This window comes from Dermacentor variabilis, chromosome 2, assembly GCF_050947875.1.
Source record: "Dermacentor variabilis isolate Ectoservices chromosome 2, ASM5094787v1, whole genome shotgun sequence".
In the NCBI taxonomy this organism is placed as follows: domain Eukaryota; kingdom Metazoa; phylum Arthropoda; class Arachnida; order Ixodida; family Ixodidae; genus Dermacentor; species Dermacentor variabilis.
This window is the reverse complement of record NC_134569.1, coordinates 229,319,422-229,345,506: the sequence shown is the minus strand read 5'-3', so window position 1 is coordinate 229,345,506 and position 26,085 is coordinate 229,319,422. Positions and strand designations below refer to the sequence as shown.

The window sequence follows — 26,085 nt, the reverse complement described above, 5'->3', positions numbered from 1 at the left end:
TAAGCCGCAGATACGTATAGAGATAGTGTTGTTTCCTTGCGTGGACATACGTTTCTGTCGCGGCCAAAACGACGCGGTTGTATTTGTTCTCCAGTGGCGTTCTCGTCGCTGGTGTAGAGTAATAACTCGGTCTTGTGCCGTTTCGTTCGACGCTTCCTGAATTACGCAACAAGCGACCGTAGTGCTTTAATATAGTTTCGGCAACAGTGTTCTGGTCTCCAAACGAGGAGCGGTTGCTGGTGCTGAGAGTTTGATTTCGTGAAGGAGCATTCCAGAGGACTGCCGTCCTTAATCGTGACGGCAACTCTCTGATAAAACATTTGGTATCGAACTCGGTGGTCGCGACCCTGTGCTTGCTTGCCAGCGCGTCATGCGTGTGACATTCTGGCAGCAAAGTGCTTGCGAACTTCTTGCAAAATTGAAAATAGCGAGAACGAGTCTTCATTGTTACAGTTAATACAGTAGCCTTAGTTTGAGTGAGTACGAGTGGTGAGATTTTGCGATGTTCTGTAAAGGTTCGTGGAGCTAGTTTCTACAACTTTAGAAAATGCCAGGCCGTAGGGGCCGGAATGTCCTACATTTCGTCTAAAAAATACTGGGACAGCTATACGGTCCTGCCAAGTAGGGAAAATGCCGAGAAACGCTACATGTGGGGTGATTACTGCAAGAAGGACAGCACTGCCTCAAGGGCTGGCTGTCGCGCTCGGCGTCAGTCGATTAGACGCGACTAGCGCTCTTTGGCCGTCGGAAGAGGCAAGCTAATTTACGAGGGCGCTAAACAGCTTAACGCCTTCTTTCTTTTTCTTTTTTTAACGTACAGACACCAAGCTGTCGTAATCGTGCCGCCCACCTTTTCGGTTTCGAAATGCGAACTTGATCGAGTCTGTAGCCGAAGTTGTCTTGTCGTGCATTGGTCACATTCGTTAAGTATATATGCGCTCGCTTTAGTGACGTGTACCCACAGTAGCCGTCTACAGTGTAAAATAATTTACACGCTTAAACGTCAAAAAGGGCGTAAGTGTGTCCATAGCTCACACCCTTGGGGTGTTGGTCAAATCACACCCTACGGGTGTGAGTTATAGACACATTTACAGCCTTTTTCGCTTTTAAGGCTGTAAATTATTTTACAGTGTAGACAAAGCTACGGCCGGGTTTCCAACGCTTCTGGTTTCGTCCTCCTGCACTCGCTTTGGCGCTCAATAAAAAGAAGGCCGTTGTACGCGTGCGTCGGCAAAGTCGAGTTTCAGTGAAAGCATTTGCGACTTTTCATTTTTTTCTTCTTCTTTTTCTGCGTTAAACGAAGTTTCTCCGCCTCGAAAGTCTCATCCATATATATATAGGATAAATACTGGCAAACCTCGGGGCTCCGTGAATAATTTATGATAGCTCTTCAACGAACCAATTTCGATTTTCTTTCCAAGGGGGCGTATACGGGCAAGAAATGGGAGCCCAAACACGATCCGAGGCGACCGCGTACGGCTGGCCGGTTGGCCCGTCCTGTCACGCACCGCGTCTGAGCATGCGCCCCCTCGTGCCTGGTGGACGTCGGCCTTAATTCCGGAATGGAATTGCCCACGCGAAGGCTCGGCGACTCCGAAGGTGTGAATCCAATTCTGTACGCCGGATACTGAGATGCATTGTCGTCGGTGCAAAGTATAGTCGCGTGCAGCCGCTGACTCGTCGCAACTGCATGACGGCCAGCCGACGTGCTTCGACGGTCGACTTCTCTACGTCATTCCGAGACAATTGTTATCCATAACTGGACCGCGCATCTGATCTGGCCGGGAAATTCGCATTAAAGGGGTGCGTATAAAGCTGTGGTTAAAAAAAAGTTTGAAAACATTCTGGCTCTTCAAGGGAACCTCGTTTGCTAATCAAAGTGCCACGAACGGACCAAACTTTATCTGACAGCTCGAGTGTGAGCACGCGGGCAGGAGGTTATCGTCGCTTTCCGATTGACTCCGCCGTTACTGTCGCCGTCGTCGTTATGTGGTTGCGATGTCTCGCCCTATCATCCGTTTCTCTGGCGATAGCCGAAGTCGGACACCCGCCGATCTCGTATTTCGTTACTTGTTCAGCGGGTGTAGTTCGAATTACATTTTTGTTACTATTTTACACGTTCGTTTCCTTTTGCCGGCTTTCAAAAGCATCGCTTTCGCCGATGCACACGTGATCGTAGTTCGCGTGAGGAATCCGTTGCCCCACGGCCGGGGCACGTCCTTTTTTATTTATTTTTAACTTTGGTCCCTTTACGTTGACAACACCCTACCGTATAATTCAAAGGGGCCCTCAAACACTTTTTTTTTTTACCGATCAAATAATGGTCTCGCTATTAAAGGACGTCGTGTCACGAATCCCATGCCGCAAAATGTTTTCGAACCCTTCAACTATGAAGGGTGTTTTACGTAACTTGTACCAAGGATTAAAAAAAAAAGTGGTTAACCGCAGCCGGGTGAAACCAACGACACATGGTTGCCGTCATGTGGCGCTCCTTAGAGTATTTTTCATATTCAGCTTGACTAAAATGAATTAAGTAAGATAAATTATCCAAAATACTGAATATTAACTTTAGGGCCAGGTGCGTTCCGCTGTGTTGCAGAGGGGGTTCACAAACGACCGATCCATTTTTTTTTGCGGCAACGTATACGCTGCGTGGCGATTTTTTTCGGCGTTTAAAGAAAACCCGCCACATATGAACTAAAACCACGTGACCGCGCTCGTGCGCTATCGTATTGCAGCGCTCTCAAATGTGCGTCGAGCCTATCGCTTACCGGAGACGACGGTGCTTCCCTTGCGCGTGCCAAAGATGCCGACGCACTGTGAAGCTGATGCCGCTCACTTCGCCACGGTCCTCGCACGAAGTGCAGTCGTTTTTCCTTCTCCTCGCTGCCGCCGCGTTCCAAGCCGGACGGTGACGTAGCCGTGCCCTGCGCCTGCGTAGTCGTGTCCGCAGTGTGACGTCGCTCGTGGTGACACGTGACTTTCATTCATTCATTTATTGATACTGTCAGCCTTTCTTAGGCTATTACAGGAGTGGAAAATCTAATAAATTCACATTCTAAACAAGGTACATTTCACAACACGAAAGACAAAGGAAAAATCAAACAGTAGATAAGAAAACGCATGCAGGTACTGAGGCACAACTATTACATTGGTGTACTACGGTGCAGGTAAGATTTCAGGCATTCTAGAAAGGCATCTAGAAAGTTAATATTTACAATGGAATCAGGCAGCATGTTCCATTCTTTAATAACACGAGGAAAAAACTGTACTTAAAGCAATCGTTATAAGAACGCGGCACAGGAATGTACATGGAATGGCGATGTCTTGATGTCTCATTAGGGTGTATTGTAAAATATGGTGATGTGTTGATATTCAAGTGACCATGAATTAAAAGGTAAAGAAACTTCAGCCTATCTACCTAAGTGCACTATTCTAAACTTTTAAGGTTTGCTAATTTGCATAATTCGGTTAGGGAATCAGTTCGAGAATTATTCAAGACAACATTTGTTACGTGTGCAATCTGTTGCTTGAATTGACAAAGTGAAGTTTAGACAAATAATAAAACAAACATAATGTCTGCATGTTTTTTGTTTTACTTCGCACAGAAGCGAGAGATGTACTTCCGCTTCGTCTGCTTGTTCCCACCAACGGTCGTGCGGTCACGTGCGCAATTACCGAAACTATGCCATTTACTACCGTGTTCCAGCGCGTGATCATGCTCTGCGTTCTGCGTGTTCTGTCTCAGTATTCGTGTAGCACTGAATTATACCGCTAGCCATGTTTCCTTGTGCACAGCGCGCAAAATCGTGCGCTGCGCGAAGGAGACAACAGCTCGCGCGCGACGCCGTCGGCGGAAGTGCGTAACGCTGAAAAAAAAAAGTGAGAAAAAAAATGAAATGAAGGCGGGGCTTGTGACGTATGCATCACGCGATCCTCGAGGTCCGGTATGGGAGAACGCAGGGAAGAAATTTCGCTTGCTTAGGCTGGACGGTGCGAGCGGAGAGAGCGTCTTGCTTGGCAGTGGAGCCCGCCTGCTGAAACCCTGGGTTCGCGGCACTGAAATATTTCTACCTCATCTATTAGTGAGCCGATTTGAAAACTTTTTGCAGCAGAGAGCTCCGTTGAGGACACGTTGCAACTTCCAGCGTATAACCAAAATTTGCTATGGGCCCTGCTGATGGGGGCCCTTTAAGTGGCGGCCGCAAGCGCGTACATAACGCTGGAGCCGCTCGGATACCGGCATGCTCGCATGTTTGCCTTGCAGAGAGACACGATGCCGCAGCTTGACATTTCGCCGATCGCCAGATTTGCGCAGCCCACAACTCTACAAGGGCGATTCACGGTGCCCGCGAAAATAAACCTCGTGACCACCACTGACCGCTCAGCTCGGGCCAACACGGAGTACGTTGTAACACAAGCAGACGACACTTGTAGTGTGCCGAAAGAGCTCGAGTGTGGTTGACAATTCTTGTTGCGTTTTCCTTTTGTACCTTTTTTTACAGAAACAAATGAACTAACTATTCCGAACAACATTTGTTCGCCATAAAGTTGGAAAAGTTATCGATGGCGCAACCTGAGTAACCAATCGGATAGCTCGCCCAACTGACGTCACGTGTGCTAGCTGCGTAGATTGTGACGGTGTGGTGGAAAACTCAAGGGTGTGGCGCCGCGGCGATGGGTAGCGATGGAAACCTTTAACGCCTTACTATAAATTACGTGCTTCACGCGGAGCGCTTACATGTGTCACTCAATGAGCGGAGGGATCTACCTAACGACTCCGTACGTTTCTACAAAAACGCAAAAATTGTTTCGGGTCCCCTTGAGGGAGGCTGCTTGAGCCACACGTACGCTATAACAGTGCGGCACACGTGCATAAGTTTCCGTTACGCCAGACACAAAGCGTTGCGTATTCGAAAGGCATATCGGCGCGTCTTACGCGCAGAATTTCCTACAAAGATTACTAGAGGTATCTGTGGCACTAAAGCCTACGGGAGCTACAAGTACGGCGGTTTAGCCACACTGTAAAAAAAAAAAAAAAGCAATCTTGAAAAGAACAAACAAAGAACTGAAAATTTATGTTTTTGCTGCAGAATTCGTTTTGTAATGGTCCGCCTGCGGTAAATTTACACATTTGTCATCAATACTGTGAGCGAAGTGACATTTCTTCATCAACTTACTATTATTAATAACATTTGTGCACAACTTCACCAGCCGCGTAGGTATGCGTAGACAGAGCTGTCTCGTGTGCGCGAGCGGATTGCTCTTAATTTATCGAACAGCTGCAGCTGCTCTCTGGTTGAGTCGTGCTCTCAGGGCGTGGCTGCGTGAACTCGTTGTGTGGATGTTCGGATGTGTTGAGCTACTAGGATGTGTCGCACTTTTTGCGTGCAGGTAGTGTAAGCGATTGCTTTGTGAAGTATTATTCCGCTTTAAGGCAAGAATGAAAAAAAAGCGCAGTGCCGGATGCCTCGTCACATCTTGCACGCAGCGTGCTTATCTCTACTTGTACGATCTATTACAACCGACCTCCCAGCATTGGACTGTTTTATACACCACGAAAGGTGCAGTCACGAGGGAAGGTTACTCCCATAAGAGAGTAAACTATGGGACGCATTCCCCCTCCCCCATAAAATGACTGAACATCCGTCAGCAGCAAGTGATAGTGAAACTACAGAAAAAAGGCAGAAACAGAAAACGGAAGAAAACGGAAAGGCCATATTGCAAAAAAAAAAAATAATAATAATAAAACGGGGCCAAGCGCGGCAGCTCCTGCAATGGTTTTTCGAGGGATCACGCCTGATTATGACGTCCAGAGGGCATTGGGGCCCCCCTCTACCGAAACGTCCTTCACGTCGCCTGTCTCCTCTCCCGCACCCCTGCCGTGAGCCGTTAACACTCCCTCCCCCGGCCAAGAAAAAGAAAGGTTCACATTAAAAAAGGGACACTACAGGCAAATAGTAAGTCGACGTGGACTGTTTAAACACCATCCCAGAAACCTCGCAACACTTGTTTCGTGCCAAGAAAAGACTTAGTTTACGAGAAAGTTGCATTTGAAGGGTCCGAATGCCTTTTTTTTAATTCCTATCTCCCGCCACCCGAACAGGGGAGTGGTTACGTTGCATACGCCATCACCGCCCTTTGCTCGTCGATGAGTAAAACGGCGCCCGACAGACGGCGGTACCGAGTCAGGACAGAGCGGAGGATTCGCCGCTGCAGCTGCTTTTTGGTCAAGTGGCGTGTACCGTTCGGGCATCCCGCGACATCAAGTGGAAGTTCAGTTCTTTGCTACCTGCAGTTTATGCGAGTTTCGCGAGCCAGCAAAACCAGCGCAGCACTACGCGATGGCGAAGCTACTGAAACACGAAAGCGTGGGCTGCGCAGAGTCGAGCAAAAACGAAACCTTTCGACCGCTCACGTTCTTGTCAACGGCAATTTCAATGAGTTCTTTTTTTCTAAAAGTGAAATAGAACTGGACAAGTAGCATTTTATTTCATCTTATAACGCAACACAAAGATGTTTTTTTGGAACGAGTAGTTGATCAGTAGTGACAGAATTTAACTGAGGAGTGCTTTCGTCATCGGGCAATTGCTTGAATGTTCCGGGCGAGTCTCTAATCATGTCCTGCATTTGCCTCAATTTTTCGATTATTAAGGCTCTGTTCGCGATAATATTGACACCTCAGAGATTATCGAGCACCAATCTATCACTTCAGCTTGTCTTAGTATCTGCCTTTAGTGTCCTTTTAAAAGCATGCATGGTATCGGGGATGGATCGTCATAGGCAACTTTACTAGATGTAGCAGACGTAGGCGTAATGCTAGATTACGATGTGGCAACGCGTAAGTAGTTCGCATAGGCTAGGTGACATCCTTCGCCACTCAGATTTAAGAGAGATGTCACGAGCAAGCATCATCGCTGTCATGTGACGTCCGCGTATCCGGTGTTCCAGTATTCGCAAAGCGCAGAAAGTGCGCGCACAGTCCAGAAAGTTCTGTCTTCTTGTGGACATAAACGCAACAACAGTCTGCGCATTGTGAGAGGCGGGAAGACACGGACACAAGGTACAAGAAAACCAGACAACGCAACCGCCGCTGCTGTCTGGTTCTCATCTTTTGTGTCCGTGTGTTCGTGCCTTACCTTGTTTCCTCGATGAATACCTACCAACCAGCTCAATTTTCTGTAGTCCTAAGTGTATACGTATGTCTTGCGTTTGTGAACGGCCGTACATTCAGCCACTGTGCACATCACACGAAGGAATGGATACGGGCAGCTCATTGGCATTTGTGCGTTGAAACGTGGGGTAACTGGTATGGCTGCACTGCGTCACAGCCTTTGGGAACGTAGTACTTGGATATTTCAAAAGTAGAAAAAATTGATGTTCCTCGCTCTTAACCGATTCGACCATCTTTTTTTTTTTTTGTCCCGTTAATCACCGCGTCGTTTTTCTGGTCGGTTAAAGTCGAAAACCATGCAATGTTTATCAACAAGCTGTCCTGTTTTTTTGTTTTTTTTAAACATAGCTATGAGTGGTATACGAATAGCAGTCTTTGAGACCGAGTCGGCAGTGTGAATCAAATAGTGCCAGAATCGAATCGAAGTGATTATGGAATATTTTTCGAATAGCTTGCGAATACTGTGCAGCCTTATCACCGAAAATGTTCGCATCCTGGTATTATGCACAATGTAAAGTTTCGATCACAACACTGCCCATTACAAAGCATACTTTGTTGCAAGCACGAAGGGAGCATTGGAAACATCTAAGCAGATTGTTCGCGAACTCAGGGCTACATTGTGCACACGCGGTCACGCATTACCATACAAAGTTAATAAACGTAGCGTTGTGTGCCAATTAATTTATGCGTATTACAGGGTGTCTACCAACCGGGGAAATCGAGAATTCTTGGGGATATTGAAGTCTGGAAAACTCGGGGAATTTGTGCTTCAATCAGGGAAAATTAGCTGTCATTTTATTAAAAGGGAACGGTAGTCGCCCTTCTGCTGGCTCGAGTAAAAAAAAATGAATCGTAACGAATTGTCTTTGACGCTGTGTGGTTGGCTGGTGCGCAGTTGCCAGTGTACAGTCAACGACCGATTTTCCAGACGCCCAATTTTTGTGAAATGCCCGATAATGCGGAAGGCTTCGCGGCACCACGTACCCCATGCATAGAGTCAATGTATAAGAACGCCTGTAATTTCAGACGCAAGAACCCTTCGCTGTCCGATTTTCCGTACTTTCTGCCGCGACCGCAGGTCCGAAACGGCATTAATCAAAGCCAACACCGCCATTTTGATTGCCTCGCTGCCTCGAACCGGTGATCTCGCACGCAGATCCGCTGGCACCGCAGCCACCACCGTGGCAACACTAGGCTTAAATGCTTCGACGTTCGCTATTAAGGTTCTTGCCGTTCAGTGCCGTGATTTCATTGAAAGAATTCGCCGCTGTCAGCAATGGCACCGACTCCGCCTCTGTAATCCTCCCGATTGGCTTCGAAGCTCAGAAAGCATGGTGCATTGCATAATGCCGGTTTCCGAATGGGAGCTTCGCCTCAGCACAGGAATGTTACGCGATGAAGCGTACGTGATGTATTGCGGTGAAGCATAGCTAGCGTGGAAGGGGCAATTGTCACGGGACACAGTACGTATTCTGTAATTAGACACGCGTGCACCCGCCGTCTCCTGTCACAGTACGAGCACCGATATGCCTAATAAGTGTACTGGCAGGCTTTCAAGGCTATTTTTTGACGTGCCTGTGACGATTTGAGCCCTTAAGGGCAGTAAGAGACATGCATTCATTTTTTTCAGACTGCCCGATTCGATTTTTCGGACGTTTTCGTGGCCCCTAGGGGGTCCGAAAAATCGGACGTTAACTGTACTACTGACCAAAAGGATGCTTCAAACGGTCCGTGCGGCAAACACGAAGCGGAAGGACGACAAGAACAGAAATGACCGTTACATTGAAGAATATATAAATCGGGAAAGGAACTGTGCCGCCTCTTCTTCGAAGGAGCTTGAGCTCAAAAAGCAGTGTTGGCTGACGCAAAATTGTAGGTGACCCTCATACAAACCAAAATAAACTCATGAAAGCAGTCATACACAAAACGGAGGCATTGTGCGTGGGCTTGGAGTATGTGAGGATAGTTGAGGTTGATTTTCCAGCTGCTGAGAAAATGTCACTTGTGACAAAGTTCGGACCTAATACCAATTATCTTGCTATCAAGTGATAGAAATAGCTAATTTTCGAAAATATTTGTTTCCGTATGCATCTCTCTTTATTCGTATCTGAATATGGGCTTTATCGTTTTTCTTTTTCGAAGATATTTTATTTGCTGTGCATTTTACTATCCCCTCCCTTCAGTTTTCTGTTTTGAATAAAATGAACACTACTCTTTACTATTCAAACTGGATGAATTTTTTTTAGATGCTCGCTTGAGAGTGACAGCATCGGGCGACGTGGTGTCAGCCTGTCAAGTTCTGTGTCGCTCAGGGAAAAACGGGAAAACTAGGAAAGTTTGAAAATGTCAACTTGGTAGACACCCCGGTATAGACCTTTGTGACCAAACCAGACGTGGTTGTCGTCTGCGGCGGTGGCAGAGCGGGGAAGAAAAGTCATTTTTCTAGAGTTGGAATGATCGCGGCAGACGGTGCCGTTATCGCATCGAGCAACTTGCAATGAAACGCATCCATATTTAATCCGATGAGGGGTACAGGTGCCGGAGTTAAGTGTAGCAGTAAACAATACCAACTGCCGAATATGCCGTGTTTATAATATCATCTTATTGTCAGTGATCACGTTTATAGCCGGAGAAGGCTGTCTATCGAGAGACACTGCCTGCTCTAATACGTTGTGTCTGTTTTGGATGGGATGAAAGTTTGTCGCGTCAATTTCATGCTTAATCGTGCACAGTCGACGACGTAAACTATTCGAAAAGTGTGCAAACAATATTCGAATTTTTGAGGTGAGACCGTTAGAGTTGGAAGGCCGAGTTGGAAGATCGGATCGAATAAAACAATATTTGATCTGTTATGTTATATTTGTTATGTTTCATGTTATATTTGATCTGTTACCCGTCGCAATGGCTCAGCGTCTGTGGATTTCTGTGTGCTTGCGGGCTCGGTTCCGGGACACCGGGGCTGCAGTTCGATGGCGGCGTAATGCAAAAAGACGCTCACTCTTAGCAGAGGCTAATCTGCTGCGGCATGTCTCTCTTAACGCGCCGCACAATCCGATTCTCAGGTGTTTATGTTTCCAGCGAGAAAACAGCGAGGCTCGCCGACCTGTTTCCTACTGATTTCGGCCCGGACGTCGCTTTAAAGCTTTGTGGTGTTGGTATACGAAGCTGCGTTTTCTGAAAGAGAAGTTCTTGTGAAAAAGAGCGAGGCGGGGAAAATTCTTTACTATCGCTGTGTCGTGTTCGCCGCGCGGAAACTTGTAGAATCCTTCCGGAACGTGTATGTTGGACTCTTCCCGTTCGAACAACATGAGAAACTCCCGATGCAGCTTTCCGTTGCTCAATACGCGCTACATAAAATGTGTTTTTCCAAGCATACTTGGCTTTTCCTTGAACAACGTCCGGATTATTTTACAGGTTCCCAGTCTTTGGCTTCGAATTGGCCTACGATATGCCTGCGAATCTCTTACAAAGCTGCCGGGCTTTGCGATTGTCGTCAGCGCGCGCGGCACTCACACACACACACGTTGCACGTGACACTGGTGGTAACACTGATCACACTCGTTCAGTCACGTGGAGCACTTTCGGTCGTTATCGAGCCTGATCGGAATCGAATTTGTCGACGGTGATTGACTCCCTTCCGCAGCTTGCACAGAGGGGCCAGTCGCGACGGACAAATTCGATCCCGAACGGGCTCGATCGCGATCGAAAGTGCACCACGTGCGATCAATGCATATCTCTTCCGCTCAAGATGTGAGATAACGTGAACCCGAGGCTCTTCCCTGCGCATAACGAAAGGAATTACAGAAGCGCGCTTCTCCACTCGAGGACCCCTTGTGCGGAGAAGCCACCTTTAACTGCTCGTGACCAAGGAGCTGCTGTTTTATTGGCGAGGAGGACATGTATCTTCATAAGGCTGCATTGTGGAATGATGTACGAATTAACGTTAAATCAACTAGAAGCTACGAACTAGCCTTGAAGTTATATTACACTGGCCTAACTATGGATAACTCTTACCTACTCTTGCACAAATGTAAACAGTTCTGTACTCCATCCTTTCCGCTATCCTCTATGTTATTTTTCTTTCTTTTTGACTATTTTTATTGGACGGCCGATGACTACATTTTATTCGGAAAAAGTGCGTTCGCTCGGAAACTAGAACGTCTGCCAAGCCATCGCGACTTCGCTGCAGCAGAATCAACGGAGTGCCGCTGCGGTGGCCAAACGAGTCGGCGTGCGGACCCACGGCCTCCAAGATCGGGCGCCCGCTCGGAGGCCGACCGAACGTAGTTCACCGCTTCTCCGCATCGTGACGCCGAATTGGCGCTGCCGTCAGTTTTGCGTTAACTTGGACTTTTGGGGCCGCGGACCTGTACGTAGCTTTTTTAGTGGGCTAGGCGAGGCCAAATAATGCTCGAATCGTATTGGAGGGTTCAACTTCTCGAAGCAAAGCAGTTTTTGTAACTCTTGGTAAGCGCTGTGCTTCAGGGGAACTCCGGTTAGGGTAGTAAGGGAACTCCGAGCGCGCGTGAAGCGCTGTGGCCGACGGTTGCGGCAACGTGTCACTGCGCTCGTTTGGTGATAAACGTGGGCTCTCATCTCCTGCGCCTCTTGTGTAATGGATGTGTCGTGCTTTGCGCCGTAGAAGTACGAGGCTTATTTTTTCTTTTACGTCGATATTACATGCCAACCTTTATGATTTTATCGTAAAAAGCCATACTTTTAGCGCTCGCTTATGATTTTTCCTATTGACACAAATATTTTAGTATTCTTTATTTTCGTATAGTTTTGGGCAATATCAATAAAAAGAAAGAAATACATTCGCTGAGTGGTTTCCTAATTGTTTGAACCAACTGATTATGCGGATCGACCCGTGCGGCAGCGACATCGACTGACAGACCCACAGTACAACGGCAACCGAATCTTCGGTGGCCATTACATGAATACTTTATTAATGAATATCACAAACATGTCTGCTTGTCCGCGGTGCAGATCGTTGTCCGTGCGACTATGTCGAGCAGAGATATTGCCTTTCCATAGTATCCTTACCGCGAAAATCCTGCGATTCAACTGAGTCAACATAATGAATAGTCAAATTATTTTAATATGTACCAGCGAATTTTAATATTTCTTTTTCGTTTGCACTGCCGTGTTTTTCGAATTATGTATAAGGATGGCAAGTCTGCGCCCGCTATCGAATCTTTCCGTTGGGTGCGGGAGTTGGCCGACGTTGACGGGGACTTGGAGAAATGCCGTTTTACTTAATTTATGTACAGGGTTAGAAACGGGTAAACTAACAGTAAAAGTTCATCTGCGGCCGGCAGCAAATCGTATGCACCGGCCCGTGGCAAGAATAACGTTTCTCTTTCCGATGGTTCTCTGGCTTATAACCGCTTCAGTCCGTCGGGGTCCCGTCATTTTCAGCCAGTCGTCGAGCCCGTGCAGGTGTCGTCATTTGCATTCAGTCGTGGGGCCCGCGCAACGGGCGTCGTGTTAGGCCAATGGGGACACTCCCTGGGCTCTACCCTCCGACGGCCGCATACGTCCGCGGCGTTACCTCCTCGCCTGGTCGTCGTCGAAAACCTTCCAGTGCTGCAAAGCAGCTTTTCTCGGGACTAAGGTCACCCACCTCGAACTGTGCCGGCCTCCACGTACACTTTTGGGCAGCTTCACACAGGGGGTAGACAAAAGCTACACGCGCGACACACGAGTGCGGGATAGCCAACCTGCCAGGCGGGTCCGGTAGCATGGTCAACGCGCACCGGCGCACCATAATTGGAATGCAGCGGCGAGTGGTTGCACTTGGAGAACTTGACCGATCATTATCAATGATCCGTATCTAACACCACCTAATGACTGTGTTTCATACCTGATCCACGATTTCTCGGTCATGCATGTGATCAGTCTCTCTAGCCTTCACGGCCTTGTCTGCTATGTGTGAAACGGAATACCAGTACTCGAGCAATTTGCATACCGCTCCCTTCCGAATGCGGCCGCCCACGTAGGCAGTTGAACGCATGGAAAATAATAGTTTGGAACGAGGCTGTTGTACTTGGAGCTGAACTTATGCTTTCATAAGTGTTGATGTCTCCGGCCTTTCCTAAAGCTTCGTGAACAAAAATACTGCGTTTCATGTTGGGGCCGGCAAAATTGTTTTCTGTTCTCATCGTGAAGCGAGCCTACCTTTCCTGCAGAGTTATGATGCAAAAGTCGGAATACGCTTCCTGGACAGAAAGTCGCACACTTACAATGGCACGGCTTCAGCGTGGCTGACGTCGTTACCGTCTTTCGCACAAACAGAAAACACGGCACCTATTAAACTTTCCCCTTCCGGATCCAGTGACCGTGGGCCATTGCACAAGCGTCGACAGTTAAGCTCCGCAAGCTGAGGCACAGAAATCTTCGAGTCGTCAGGATTTGCGCAGGCTTCGTTAGCTGCCTGTTCCTTCGACCTCTCCGTATTTATTCGTGCTGCTTGCGATCTGAATCGCGTTCTGTGATCGCAGTCGCAAATAATGTTTTGAAATGCATAAGCATTCCTGTGCTTACCCAACGAGAAAACCATCCATGCCTCCGTTCCGTAAGACTACTGCTTTCAAGATAGCGCCCGCAGCAGCGAGCGAATTCATGTTCGTGCTGCCTCTCGCTTCAACGCCAACCAAGCGGCGAGAACGCAGCGCTCACGGGGCTCTCGGCACACGCCGCACTAAGCCACTTTCGCAGATCGCTTTCAAGACATGCAGGCCCGCGCATCTCTCTTCAGCGCTAAGTAAGCGGCGAGAACACAGCGCGCGAAGCTATCAGCCTCTCTGTCCGAATCGCAGGTCGCTTTCAAGATACGGTCCACGCGGTGGTGCCGCCGCCCGAGTACGTTTCGGCGCGGTTCGTAACGGTTCGATGCGGATGGATAAGGCGCTGTAGAGAGCTAACGCGTGGCTTATAATTATCGGAACGCTGTCAACGCACCTGGTGCGGCCACCTGCAGTAGTTTGCTTGCGTCATTATTTCACCTTGCGCCGCCGTCCGCAGCAGTTCGTGTCGCCGTAGTGCTGTCGTTAATAACAGTCGTATCAAGTTTCGTAACATTGATAATGACACCGGGCTGCGTGTAGATGAGCAAGTGACGCAATGCTTACGCACACTTAGACAACTCCCAGAGGAGTGTCTACGTGATTTTTTTTTTATCTTCTCGGGCGTCATCTTACGTGAACCCCTGGCAGCATTGATGGCACATGTCGTACTCGGTAAGCCTCCTTTCCGCCGAGAACACCGTCTAAATCACGGTTAATGAGCTTTCCTCAAAAGCGTCGTTCGCAAAAAAAAAAGAAAAAAAAAAGAAAGACTCATGTCGGCTGCAGTTCTCGTCAGTTTGATGGAGGAATTTCAGAAAAAAGACAACGATATGTTTGCGCGCTCGTAACAACGCTGCTACAGGCCCCCTTCCTTGGAAACTTGATACATGACTTCAGTTCAAAGGAAAGCGAATAAGTGTATACATGTTCATCTTCGTTGGCGGAGAAATGCCACCACTAATCGGTCCTGCCTCCGGTCATCGGAGATGAACTTCCGTTAATCTTGCGCCTGCACTTTCTTCATCGTTCAATTTTCCACATCTTTTGGTATCTTCCGTACACACAATAACAAAGACCTGTAGCTTCTCACTGCACATAATCACGACTTACAGCTATCTCACTTTACGTTCTCTATTTGTTGCACGCTGTCTTCCACAAGGGCCGCTCAGGGCCGTTACACTGAGCTCGGCGTGATTGCTTTTTGCGTCATGACGCCGAAAAGCGAAGCCGAGAAGTGGTGAACTACGCTCCAGCCGTGTCGATCGGTACACCTACAGCTCTGGCCGCGGGAGTACCGTTATCGCTTTTACGCGAATAGTGGATTTGATCTGGAGTCGAATCGAATAGCCCAGGCTATTCGGTTCGTATTCGGAATTTTGAAAGTTCGCACACGCTTAAAAAATAAACCCGTACATTCATTGTCACACTGTTGCCGACGTCTTTACAACGGCAACCGAGTAGTGTAAGAGTTGGGGTCGAGCATGAATTAGATGGTAGCTGGCTCATGCCGTCGTCCGACTCATCCACGCTGAGGACGTTGTTGAAGGGAGGTACTTGTTCTCATCGAGAACGAGGAATATGGGATTTATTTACAATAACTACTTGAATGGTGGAGATCGTTACAGTTCATCAGTCTAGCATGACTGAAAGAGAATGCCGTAGTAGATGCCGCGGTTGTGTCCACTCTGTACGAAGCGGTGGGCGAGGAGCATATCGAGACACCCTGGCAGCCGCCGGAGAACGCCCCTCCTTCCTCGCTTGACCCCCCTTGCCTCGCACACCACAGGAGAGGGCACGCATCTGGGCCGCGCTCCTCGTTCGCGCACGCGAGATTGAACCGCATTCGCCTGCTCACCCTCACACCCTTTCACTCATACGGAACCTCACGGCGACGGCAGAAATGCGCCTGGAGTGTCCATATTATTGCTTTCGCAGTAATACTAGTTAGTTCTGCAACTTTGAGTGCCTACTTTGAATCGATGACCGATGCGGGATGATACGTACTTTGAAGCAGCGGAGAGACTTTGAGTGATTCGTTTACGCAATATATTTTATGGAACGTGGAAAGCCTAGAAAGATGACGCCGCGTGTAAAGATCTGGAAAGTTTGGGGTTCTTTTCATAAGTGTGACACTAGATGTGCGAGAGTAGTTAAGGAAAATAAAAGAAGCCGAACGATCCTGAAGAGATTTTAAAGTATTAATCAATGACATTATGTTAGGGTCCCATACGGAACACGCATATTCCATCTTAGTTCGAACGACCGTTCTATACAAAAGGAGTTTCAAAGTAACCGGAGCAAACGAAAAATTACGACGAAGGAAACCAAGCGTGCGATTAGCATTGCTAGATATGTGTTAAATATGTTTTTTCCATGAAAGGTCACTGCTGATGTGTACGCCAATATACTTATGTTCAGAGACAAAAATGTCAGGGTCTCTCAAGATCTCTCTTAAGAGGTTAATAGGGTTAATAATAATTTTTTAGTTATTTGTAATCAATTGTCATTGCAAGCCGTCGCTAGACAAGTTGATCATATCATAGTCATTACTAGTAATTTATTTATTTATTTATCTATTTATTTATTTATTTATTATACCCTCAGGGCGAAAGGCATTACAGCGGGGAGTGGGTAATATAGGTTACAAAGACAATAAATACAATACAGTGAATTTGTTAGAACCTAATTTCAACAATCTTCAAAATAAACAAATGTTGTTAGGGCATCGCGAAATTGTTGATTATCTTCGATGGGTGCAATATCGGGAGGGAGGCGGTTCCATCCGACAGATGTTTGTAAAAGTCATTTCAGTCATTATTAGTCGTTACTGGTCATTACAAAGCATATTTAGTCATTTCTAATCAATTGTAGTCGTTACAAGTTGTAGTTTGACATATTGGTCATTTCATAGTCATTACAAGCAATTTCAGTCATTACTAGTCATTACTGCTCACTAGTAAGCATTTTTAGTCATTTGTAATCATTTGTGGTCATTACTAGCCGTCGTTTGACATATTAGTCATTTCGTAGTCATTACAAGTAATTTCAGTCATTATTAGTCATTACTGGTCATTACTAAGCATTTTTTGTCATTTTTAATCAATTGTAGTCGTTACAAGTTGTCGTAAGACATATTGGTCATTTCATACAGTCATCACTAGTCATTTCAGTCATTACTATTCATTAATGCTCACTAGTAAGCATTTTAGTCATTTGCAATCAATTGTGGTCATTACATGCCGTCGTTAGACATATTGGACATATTGTAGTTATTAGTAGTCATTACAAGTCATTAGTAGTCATTTTAACCATTACTAGACATTTCTAATCAATTGTGGTCATTACAAGCTGTCGTTAGACATATTGGTCATTTCGTAGTGATTGGTAGTCATTACAAGTCATTAGTCATTTTAGTCATTACTGCTCATTACTAGACATTTCTAGTCATTTCTAATCAATTGTTATCATTACAAGCCGTCGTTGGACATGTTGGTCATTTCGGAGTCATTAGTAGTCATTACAAGTCATTATTAGTCATTACTCGTCATTATTAACCTGTACCAATCTCTATTATAACGTTATCAATCACTAACTGTCACTAGCAATCATTTTTCATTCGTTAATCTGTCTTTAATCTGTCTTCATATGGCGTGGTGATGCTTCGGCCGACACTTCGGCGGTCAGGTCTGCTGACGCAAACTTCACCGTGAGCGCAGAAAGGCTTTCGCCTTAATAGATAAGGGAGAGCCATTAAGAACATACGAATGCGGGTTAGCTTTAGAAGGAACTCGTGTTACTTTCGTTGCTTTGCATTTGGATAAATTGAGTTTGCTGAGCCAATTGTCGCACCATGCAGCAACGCTATTAATGTCATTCTGAAGAACATTGGTGTCAGATGGGTAAGAAATTTCTCCGTGTGTAACACAGTCGTCGGCGAACAGCCTGATAGAGGATGTTGTGAGATCGGGAGGATCATTAATAAATATAAGGAATAGGAGAGGTCCCAGAACAGATCCTTCAGAAACGCCCAATGTTACTGATGAAAGATTAGGGTTGTTGTCATTAGCTGTCACGTACTGAGTGCAGTCACGAAAAAAAGAAACATTCAATCCATTTTTTTTTCGCGGTAGCCTTGGCCAGGATAACCTAAAAATATTCTAATACGTCTATTCTAAATCCGCGATTAGCCCTCCGTGATAGGTCAAAATACCTCGGGCCTAGCCTATATTTACGGTTATTCCACAGCTATACCTTGGTATTTCGGAAGAAACTTTAACACGTAGCAAAGGCAGACAGGCGGCCTGGCGATAAAATTAAGCTAGCTTATACGATAAACTGTTCATCAATTAGGAAGTTTGCCGTAAAGATAGTCCAACAAGGGGCTGCGTTGTTGCAATTTTTATTAAAAATACGTTATCAGTCGCAGGCGCAAGTTGCAGTGTACATAAAGATAGACTGACGATAATGATAATCTGTGCGATTGCCTGACACTGGTGACGATCGTGAGAGGACTTTTTGTTTAAGGTTGATTTTTATACACAGTAAATAATCTGACACTTGCTGGTACCTATAGAACTCCTGTGGCCGAACCTAAATATTTATTGGATTTGCACGAGTATTTGGGAAAATGTCCTCACCACAACCTGGTGATTGCCGGCGAATTGAAACGTCCTCTGATATTCATCGGAAATGTTGCAGTGTGGTACAGCTGAGACCCGCGCCACACGGGTGAGGTTAATGCCATTGAAATTGTAAGACCTTAAGTTTCTTAAATGCCATCACATTTCGGTCGCTGCAGCACGCGCATACTTAATCATATTAAACGTCGCGATGGCGATAGCTGCAGTGAAACGGTTGAGTTTGCATGCCAATCGTAATACAATAAAAAAAACTGCTATTTAGGGAGCAAATGTTTAAGAAATGGCGTGAGCAACATTAATGGTCGCACTTTATGCACTTTACTTTAGGAAGGTCATTGTTTTACCCAGCCGTAAACTGTTTGAAGCCGAGGCTAGCTGAACGGCCAATCCGTAGCGTGGTCGAAGCATTAAAATGGAAAAAAATGGCGCTCACAGCTTCAAAGCTTTCAAGCAGCGATCCAGAAGGCTTTGACCGCGTGCTCGTTTATTGCGGCGTATATGCTACTTCGAGCCAACTATCGCCGAGAAATGCGAAGGTGTGAGGCCCGCATGGCAAGGAGTCGCCGCCGTGCAATCGAACAGCTTCTCCATGGCCGACGCGCTCCCGCGATTAGTGCTGTAGCCGTGCGTATAGGAAAGATCGCCAGCTGATCGCTACGAAAATAAAGAGCTCATTTAAAAAGAAAGCTAAGAACATTAGTTTTTATCTACAAATTTGTTTAATGTCGTCAGAATGTGGTCGCCACGGCCACGGCGGGGACATTGGAAACGAGAGTACGCATTCGATGGCCAAGTGAGTTGTTATAATTGCAAGAACGCACTACGCCGCGAAAAAATAGCTCTTTTCAAAAGAAAAGGAAGAATGCATTAATTGTTCTTCGCTAAGAATTCGTTTAGTCTTGTCAGAATGTGGAAACATTGGGAACGAGTGTACCGATTCGACAAGTGAGTTACGAGAACGCACTACGTCGCGAATGGCATTAAGATTTAATGGAACCACGCATTGTCTGTGTGGCACCCGGCATTAAAGTTCAAGGCATTAGCAAGTTAATGTCATTTTCTGTGCCCTTGTGGCACAGGTAGTATACCACATAGTTCCAACGCTCTGCTTGAATTGTCATTAGCATTTAGTCTTATACGCTGAATGTCCCATAGTGCCGGCATGTTTTTCGGGCGCATTTTCATCGGTATACTTGTATTTCGCTCGTCTTCTATCAAACGTGTGACGAACGACTGTGACGGTGTACTAGATAGCAGAGTTAATTTGTTCTAGTCGCTCGCTCTATTATTTTTTTCAACGGTGTAGCACATGCATATAACCCGTTCATCGCGGAACACATGCTCGTAAAGAACTATACATGACGTGCGCGCACTCGCTGCACCTTGAGGACGCTCATGCTTCGTATGATGGAGATGATGTCAATTTGTTATGGTCGAGGTGTAAGTTTTATTGCCGATTGCATATCGGTAACTTTATCCCAACAAAGTAAAGAAGCACGTAAGCAAAGGTAGGCGCCTCTATAACCAGACAAACAATACATTTAAAGCGTAACCTTGGCGTCTCAGAAAGCTAAGGTCGACCGACGCTTGACGTGTATGGCTGAGCTAAAAGCTCCTTGGGCAGCCAGCCTAAAGCAAACCCCTAGAAAGATACTTTGCGGTTACTCTAGGCAGTTTGCATCCGATAACCCTAAAAAAGATTTTTCTCAGTGCCGCGATGCTCACGTCTGGGTCCTCTGTGAAACTCGGCGCTTCATTGTTGCCGGTGCTCGCAGATGGCGCTTCCGGTAAAGGGCGAATAAAAAAACGGAAGAAATCGTCCGTATATATATAGACGATTTCGTGGCATCACTGTCGGAAGTGGCCATCGGCATATAGCATATAGCAGCGCTGGTTCAGTTCGTCGCGCAACATTTGGTGGAGCGTTCAAGGGGACCTGAACCGGCCCTCGGGCTTGGTGAAAAAACATAGTCCGCGGACATAGCATACGCTTCCGTGAACATGTCAGCCAAGTTTTGCTGTCGTCCGCGGCGCGTGGAGCTCGCAACAGGAGCGAAAGTCACCTCTCTCCCAAACGCCCTCTTCTCAACCCCTGCTATACTCAGTCTTTTCTGGACGCTTTGGGTACGTTCGATTCGCCTGCATCACTGTGAACCCGTCAGTTCACGGCTGTTCACGACAAGTTCAGAAATTGTGCAGATCGATTCCTGAGGTGCAGGCCTAGTGAGACGCTCCAAACGAATGCAAAGGGGCACTCCCGGTGCAGGCGTTATGTTATGCCAAAGTTTGAGAGCTCCTGAAATGCGGGTATGATCGGCTTCTGGGGTGCGTAAATACACACCATACTTCCGTATAGACACATCAGACGTGCGTAAGCGGGGTTTGAACGGTGCCCGCGCCGTCTGCTGCACCGCTGCTTCGCACCTGTACGCCTGCGCCAAGTCGACACCGACAGTCGAGTGGGTGCAGCAGACCCATGAACCAGCCCTGCACCGTTCCTGCACCTTTTGAAACGAATGTCGTGGTTCAGCGGGCGCCATTGCTGCACCGCTGAAACGAATGCCAGGGTGCAGCACCTCGTGAATTGGTTCGGGTAGTGCAGGCCAATCGAACGCGCCCTTTATTTCACAATGTAGAAGATTCCCATACGCGGCTGCTATTGAGCAGTAGCTGACATCAATCAAGAAGGGTGTTTGGATCAGTGCGCTTCTTCCTAACTGTTACTGCGCATGTTTATTGACGTTTAAAAACAGGTTAAGGTAAGCGAGAATCAGCTTTGGAATTTCGATAATAACGACGTACTTTCGGAAGAAGCCCATTATCGCCTGCTGCACGCTCGGCCCAGGCCACCAGCGTACGAATTAAACTTTGGCCACCCCTGCTTGTCGATGTCACAGCCATCGGGTCTCGCGAATTTCGACTGGTTTTCAGCACTCCCACCTCGAACCACGCGAAACTTAAGGCGAGACCACACGCGCGCTCACTCCTGGCTGGATGCTTTGGCAGACTTAAATTGGCAGCGCTTCAAGATGCGTAAGTTGGATGTGGCTTCTGTCGATCAGTGCTAGTGAAGGACAAAGCCGGTCTGCACCATGTAGCACGGCCACACGGGCATACGAGTTCGAGCACGCACTCAAGCCTTGTCGTGCGCAAAGCAAACGCTGCACGTAGCTGCAGTCTGCTACGTAGCGTAGATACCGCGGCAGGCTGAGGACAACCGCGTTGGACTTTACTCTTGGGACGACGCAGGCGCCAAAATCTGAAACAGTGGCGTCTACGATAAATGACCCATCACCAGGCCTTATAGCAAATTTTGGTTATACGGTGGAAGTTTATGTGTCCTCTATGGGGAGCGTTTTGCCGCAAAAGTTTTTCAAATCGGCTGATTGTGATAGCCGAGATATAAATATTTCAGTGCCGTGAACCCGTGATTTCACGAGGCGAGCTGTACTGCCAAGCGAGACACTCTCTCCACTTGCCCCGTCTAGCCTCCGCAAGTCAAATTCCTTCCCTGCGTTCTCCCATACCGCACCTCGGACATCGCGTGACGCATACGTCACGGGCCCCGCCTTCATCTTTTTTTCTCCTCGCTTTTTTCGCGGCACGGCGCACTTCCGCTGACGGCGTCGCTCGCGGGCTCTCGCGATTGTCTCGTTTCGCGCAGCGCACGATTTTGCGCGCTGTGCACGAGGACTCCTAACTAGCAGTATAGGTCAGTGCTACGCGTATACTGAGGCAGACACAAGACGATCACAGAGCATGATCGCGCGTTGGAACATGGTAGAAAATGACATAGTTTCGGTGTCCGCGCGCGCGGCTGCACGACTTCGGAACAAGCTGACGAAGAGGAAGTACATCTATCTTGCTGCGTTGCGAAGTAAAACAAAAACATGTAGACATTCGGTTGGTGTGTTTTATTATTTATCTAAGCTTTAAAGGGACCCTGAAACGCTTTTGACGATTTTCTACAAACGTATACTGAGTCGTTAGAGTAGGACCTTCTGATCATTAATTGACACATCTAAGTGCCCCGCGTAAAGCGTGTAATTTATTATAAGGTTTTAAAAATGCACATCGCTGCCGATCGCAGCACACTGCTCGGTGGAATTTTAAGCCGCCCCTACCCATATGACCGATATCACCCATACGACGTCAGTGGGGGCGAGCTATCCGGTTGATGAGAGCAGCATTCCGGGCAAGTTGGTAATCCATTACTTAAATGATATTTGCGCGACACTAAAAAACGACACGGACGTGAGAGAAGACGACACACCAAGCGCAAACTTTTTTGCGCTTGGTGTGTCGTCTTCTCTTACGTCCGTGTCGTTTTTTAGTGTCGCGCAGTATCATTTAAGTAATGGCTATCCGATTGGCTGACAAGGGCGCGTGATCAATAATTTTTCCAACTTTATGGTAAACAAATGATCTTCGTAATAGCTGGAATGTTAGTTAATTTGTTTTTATGAAAGGAAAGTAACATAAAGAGAATGCATAAGAATAATTTTTCAGTACACTTAAGCACTTCCGGCACACAGCAAGTGTCGTCTGCTTGTATTACAACGTACTCCATTTTGACGAGAGCTCCGCGGTCAGAGTCGGTCTCAGTCTTTTCGCGAGCACTATGATTCGACTTTGTTACCTTGTGGACTGCAAACGTAGCGACTGGCAATATGTCAAGCTGCGGCATCGTGTCCCTCTGCAAGGCAGCGTACGAGCGAACTGGCTGCTGCGCATCGGACTGCTGCTATCCGATCGGCGCCAGGATTTGCGCGTTTGTGGCCGTCACTTTACACCGGAAGATTATCAGCGCAATAGCGTTTCGCGAGTCTGGTATTAGGGCAAACGCAAGCGCAAGGGGACGGAGTCTGGCCGCTTGACTGTGCCGTAACGGGATGAGCCATGAGATGAGCAGCAGAGCAAATGTGAATGGTCTGCACGGTGCAGCCACCTGGTGGCACAGAGCTCAACCATACACAGTAGCAGCAACGAAGTGTATTCTTCTTTGCTGCTGGTGTGTATTTTTCGCAGGAGTGTAATCATCAATACGTAGTTTTTATAAATGTTTAAAATGTTTTACACTTGGTTAGAGCAATATTAGCGCTTTGTTTGGCTGGTTAAGCGCTGCGCCAACAATTGTATGGACCGTGCAGACCGATCAGGGGTAGTATTCTGTAGGAGTCCACCTAGTGGACTGTCCATTTCGGTCACTGCTGATTCGCTGGCGCCGCGCGTCTCCTCCTCGCTCGTACAGCTACATCCAACCAGCAGGGGCCTAAATGGACAGTCCACTAGGTGGACTCTGACAGAATACCCCCCCCCCCCCCCCCCAGGCCGCTCACGTACGTCTACGCTAAAGTTCCTTCATCAGCTTGAGTTTATGCCTCCAGTCATTTGCCGAAATGACCAGCTTGCCTGTGGTTACCGGAATACAAGACAAGTCGGCGCTACGACAGAATGCTTGCAACGCACGCTGCTTCGATAGCTCTCGCTTGGGGTCGACCGCCAAGCGGCTAGCGGAGAGGTCTCGCGCGGGCGGGCTCCAAAACAACCGGAAGTGGACGATGTGACGTCGCATCGTGACGCTGAACCAGTGAAGGCGGAGCTTAGCCCCGCTCGCTCGGCGAACGAGTTGAGGAGGAAAAGCATGGCTAGGGAGGAGGGTAACTTTTAATCGCTTGTAGCTCCATTAATACGCAACGCTTCGCTTAAATTGTGGTGTGAATGTTCTACTTAAGCTGTACCCTACGCATCTACAAAATTTGTCCGAACCGTTTCAGGGGCCCTTTAAGTTGTACGTCTGTTCAAGCAACATATTACAGAAATAACAGATGTCGCGTAGAATAATTCTCGAAATCACGTGTCACCACGAGCGACGTCACAGCAAACACGCGTACGTAGTGTGTGCCAGTTGGTGCATGGTGAACGTATGAGGGGTTCCAGCAAGTACGGACGCGAGCACAGGTAAGAAGAAACGGACAGGACACGCTGGACGTACAACTGTAAGTCCAGCGTTGTCCTGTCCGTTTCTTCTTACCTGTGCTGGCATCCGTACTTGCTGGAACCCCTCATACGTTCACGTGTACGTAGGCGCACCAGCCGGTGTACGTCATCCTCCGCCTTGGAGCGCGGCGGCCGCCAGGAGAAGGGAAAACGGCGTTCGGTTTTAAATTTCGCATCTTTCCGCGGCGCGTAGCGGTGCAATACTTCGAAGACACGATCGTTGGCGCGCATTGTATGCTCTGCGCTTGTCAGCTCAATGGCCAGACCTGTGAGGGGCCCTTAACAACGTCGAAAATTAAATTTGAACTGCGCGCCACGGTGACGCTCAGCAGGCCGAGCGTTGAGGGTATACGCCCCGCTCCGCCGTATCCTTCGCAGTGCAAGACATCGAAGAAGCTCCGCTTCTGCGGAACGCATTGAACTAGTTTCTGCGGCGAAGTATTTCTGAAATAGCCTGTTTTACCTTGGAACGCATTTCTCCAGTTCATAAAAAGTGGTTCGCGGCCCCTTTAAATAACGGGTGGAAACAAGTGCTGTGCGACCGTGTGAACATGCGCATCCGCGGCGCTGTTGCAAGGGCATTCGGCTGCTGTGGTTCCCGCCAAATTCAAATGCGGAAAATTAAGTTGCATCGGCCGTACAGCTTGTCTCGTCATTTAGGCTACCGGTTGCATTAGCTTGCCTTAGAATAAGGTAAGCGAATTACAGGAAGCGCCACGAGTTAGAAAGGAAAAACACGGTCGATCAGTAGAGAACCGCAAAACATGTAACTGAATTACTGGCGTTTAATTACACCAACATCGTTACGTGCAAGTGTCGCGCTTCATAAGTCATGCGCTCTAGAACGCCGTCTTCCTTGGTGGCAGTTGCTCGACTGCGGCGAGAACAGAACACGTGCAAGTCACTGCGTCGTGTGTACGTTGGCGTTTCAATCGGGACGGCATGACCGCGCATGGCCAAACGCACGGGAGGACACGTGTCAGCGAGCGCTCCGACAAAATTGGACGGCGATTAAATATCTACCCACCTATTGGCAAACGCGCGCACGTACTGAAGGGGCGGCACGCAGTGGCGCCACCTGGGTGCACGTGCCACCGGGGTCTCCCCTTTCGAGCGCGTTATTTCAAAACCAAGCAGCGATGCCAGCGCCGACTTACAGCGACCCCCGGAGTATGATATACGCCACCCTGGGCTCGGGGCAGCCGCCGTTGCACGGCACACCGTCCCTGCCGCCATGTGTAAGTGCGCGCGCGTGCAGGGGTGGACGGAGGAGCAGGGCGTGCGCGCCCCGGTTGCTCAGTGGCTGTGGCGTTGGGCTGCACGAGGTCGCGGGGTCGAATCGCGACCACGGCGGCCGCATTTCGATGGGGGCGAAATGCGAGCACACCCGCGTGCGTAGATTTGGGTGCACGTTAAAGAACCCCAGGTCGTACAAATTTGCCGAGTCCCCCACTACGGCGTGCCTCATAATCAGAAAGTCGTTTTGGCGCGTAAAACCGCATAATTTATTAATTTTTTTTTTTAGCATTGCGCGATCGCGGTTGGCGAGCACTCCGCCATTGCGATCGCAGCGCTGCGTCCGAAAACTGGCGCGGCACCGCTTGAGAGCACGTTGTTCTTGGCCGCCATCGCACACAGGGGCTGCTCGGTGTACTCGCCGCATGGCGCGGGGTGTGTCGTCAGTGTGTGCGGTCGTGCGCGC

The 26,085-nt window shown here is 48.0% G+C and overlaps 1 protein-coding gene across 1 annotated transcript in view; it reads left to right on the top strand.

Moving 5' to 3' along the window:
* LOC142573147 (uncharacterized) overlaps nucleotides 1-26,085 on the top strand; it is a 142,392-nt gene that overhangs the window by 33,477 nt on the left and 82,830 nt on the right. The gene's annotated exons all lie outside the window — the stretch shown is intronic.